General features: G+C 35.5%; 1 long non-coding RNA gene across 2 annotated transcripts; it reads right to left on the bottom strand.

Moving 5' to 3' along the window:
• Nucleotides 1-2,374: 2,374 nt before the first annotated feature.
• LOC109585086 (uncharacterized) lies at nt 2,375-3,026 on the bottom strand. 2 transcript variants are annotated; one of them, XR_002186319.1, is made up of 4 exons: nt 2,841-3,026; nt 2,680-2,798; nt 2,519-2,608; nt 2,375-2,465 (listed from the first exon to the last, which is right to left on the bottom strand). It is a non-coding gene; the product is annotated as an uncharacterized LOC109585086 (long non-coding RNA). The 2 variants fall into 2 exon arrangements; XR_002186318.1 differs by having other exon boundaries at nt 2,519-2,798.
• Nucleotides 3,027-3,523: the final 497 nt, after the last annotated feature.

Here is a 3,523-nt window from a genome sequence, read left to right as displayed (position 1 = left end):
GTTTATTGCACTTCAAATATTTTTTATTCTATACTTCATGATACTTAGAATTAAACATCACAATGAGATGCCAGTACTTTTTGCAAATTACTTTTAAATTAGATTAATCACGTTCAAAAACAAAAAAGTTATTATATTGAAAAAAAAACCATAATGTCACTGCTGTTTTTAAGTGTATTGTAATTGCAAAAAGGTTAAAAGGTCCAAAGGCATGTGGGATTTGGATAACCACTGCCAAGAGTTCAGTTGCATAATTATTGCCAGTCTCGTGTCATTCTTTCACAGGTCACCTATTAACCTCTTACGGGTAATAAAATGAAGCCATCATCTCATCAATAACAACTGAAACAGTTCTATCTGCAACTTTTCTGGTGGTACATTGATGACGTCATAGTATGGTCAGTGACATAACTGTATGCTGACAATCAAAGGACACTGTACATTACATTACATATTGATAGTATCCTTTAGATAAATATCAGGCCCCAGGCTCAAGCTACTTCACGCAAACAAAATCAAGACAGTCATACCCCCATGACAAGCAGACAGTGAGCTGCCCATTCTTTATCAGAATGGCTGAACCTTTTTTAAACTATTCAAGCTAGTTTGCTAAATATAGGTTACTGATATATTGCCAAAATTACTGAAGAATGTTATCACATTTTCTTAAATCCATGCAGAAAATTAAGATACCTCCATCATATCAAAACGAGAGATAAATTTTGTTCCATCCTCTTTCCTAATAATTAATAAAATCAGAGCGCGTCCTTAATGTGTTATGAAAGCCTTCAAGTCTAAACTTCAATTAGGTTTATGCAAAAAATGTTATTTAATTTAGTTCCAAATGGTGATCCATTAACTATGTGCTTGCTTTTGGTAATTCTATCCATGTACCACAGTGCAAGTATTAAAGCAATCTACAATGCACTGTAATAGTCTTTCCAACCAAAGTCAAAAATACTAATGGCAAACGTAGTCAAATCTCTATTGGCCATTTGAGATGAATACAGATACCAAATTTTAAAAAATCCAGGACTTATATACATAATGCAACATATAATGAAAAACTATCAAAAAATCGGAATAGCTCAATTTCAATTTCCACAGCATGAATAGGAATCAGTTAACAATGAAAGATCAAATTCTCCGTGATAGAGAAATGCGGTGTCACAACTGTCCTTAAATTTATAATTTTTGTTGTCCAGTGCATGTAATGTCAGAGCTACTACACATGCACAAGAAGTGGAATATAAATACGGTAGTGGCAATTGAAAAAAAAGGATAGTGGAACTAAAACAAAATGATGTTAAAGGGATACTTGCTAAAAGTATTGCATCTGTCACTGGAAAAAAATTAAGTACACTGAGACAGTGTTGTATTAGCAGTGTTACCAACTATTATACAAAATTATAAATCAAAGAACAAAAATATGACTCCATCTTATATCAGGCTCTAGCTATAGAAAAGCAAAAAGAACAATACAAGTACAACCTTGAACCAAAGACTGCAGTGAGTGGCCCATTGCCAGCAAATGGCTACATGGGCTCATAAAAAACTGCTCCAGGACTGAAGGGAACTTTCAGGTCAAATTGAAGGCATAAAATAAGATTAATTAACTTTACTGATAATAGGTATGAACAATTGTGGATGGCCACTTGAAGGGTGGAAAAGGATAATATACTTAAGTCTACTTAAACAAGAAGGTGCACTATAAAACCATTCACGCAACGTCATGAAATCGCTTCCGTCGATCACAGTATAAAAGGAGGTGCCCTGGGCACAATATGGCGGCCAGATTGAATAAAATTTAAAAATAACAAAATGGCTCCCCCACTGGCACTGTTCTTATCATGGCTAAATCACTAGCAAAACGCATTATAAAAACATTAAAATTAGCAAAGGTGAGAGAGTTAACCTACAAGCACACCTAGAAAGCATAGCAAGGAGAGAAATGGTATAATTGACTTGAAGTAATAATTTTACATTATTGTCAAATATTATATTGTATATTCTGAAAAATCTGCCAACAGCCTAAGAAACACGGTCAATGATGCTGTCTGGCAGGTAATAAGTGATATTGGCAAGGGAATAGCCCTCACTACTACACAGAAAACCAGCCCAAGAACCGCCACCACTGGGACCAGACAGCCCTGCTGACTATACCATATATCAGCCACCATCATCAAGTATAAGTGGTTCCAGCAAAAGATCCCAACATGGTCCTCATTCAGATCCTAGTACTTGGTAGCAGTTGTAACATTCAACGATCTACTGGAAGAAGTAAATACAAAAATATTATTCTAAATTTTTAAAAATAGAAACATTATAGGGTTGAATAGATATTGGGATGGTGAGGAGCCTCCTGTATCTGTGTACCTCTTCCCAACTGTGCCCAGTGATGCCGACAAAAATATGGCAGTACTGTGATGGTAATATACCAGCACAAGAAAAATGCTAGTACGAGCCTAAAAATATTAATGCCAACATATGATTACTTTACATTACAAATAATACTTACTTCTGTATCTAGTGCCTAATAAACTTGAGTTACGATTACAGGACTCACAACTGGCATTGAATCAAAATTCAGCACAAATCACATGACGATCTAAAATTATGAATAGTTTTGATGATGTTGATAATAATAGTAATAATAATAATAATACTAACAAAGAATACCTGTCTGTAACTGATCATCCTTCAGTCAACCATACCACACTCACACTAATGTATGTTTCCCAATAGCCGATCGAATATCTATGCACAAAATGGCTGCTCTTCGTCCCCATCACCCATACCTTATTTATATATAATCACTAATTTAAACACATTATAACTACCTGAAGTATTGAGCATAGCAGAAGAACTACTAGTATCATGTGATAGAGCCTCAGAATGATTCTCTTTTTAAACTAAATCGGCGAGTAAATGAGACAGCAGTTCCAGCGCCTTCTTTTAGTGCCTAAAGACCCCTTAACTCGATCAAGCCTAACTAGAACTGGTCCTTGTCTTCTTTGAGAGTAAAATGGAAGTCCATTTGGTACCAAAACCCCTTTCTTCCTGCGTTTTTCCTTGAAGAAGCAACACCATCTAGAGCCGACATTTTTACACGTGAATAAAACGGAAGCCACCATGCCCAGGGCCCCGCCTTTTATACCGCACCTTCTCGTTTAAGACATACTGTACATGACCTTTAAGTGAAACTAACTTCTTCTTTATATGCCAAAGAAAATATAATGGTGCCAAAGAGGGAAAGCTTCTGGAGGTTTTCCATCTGCCCCTGGCAATAAATCAGTACAGGAGACAGTGTTGTACTAGAAGTGTTTCCATGCACATGTACTTTATAAAAATCATAAAGGAAAAGCACAAATATTAGATTGCTTTATATGTCACTCCGTACCTGTAGCCAGCAAACAAAACAAGGCAACTTTTAGATCAATTCCAAGGCATAAAATACAGTTAATTAAATCACAATTTTTTAGAACATGATACTGAACCAGTTGTAACACCCCTCTAATGAAAA

Source organism: Amphimedon queenslandica, unplaced genomic scaffold (genome assembly GCF_000090795.2).
Source record: "Amphimedon queenslandica unplaced genomic scaffold, v1.1 AMPQUscaffold_13120, whole genome shotgun sequence".
NCBI lineage: Eukaryota > Metazoa > Porifera > Demospongiae > Haplosclerida > Niphatidae > Amphimedon > Amphimedon queenslandica.
This window is presented reverse-complemented; position numbering and strand designations above follow the sequence as displayed.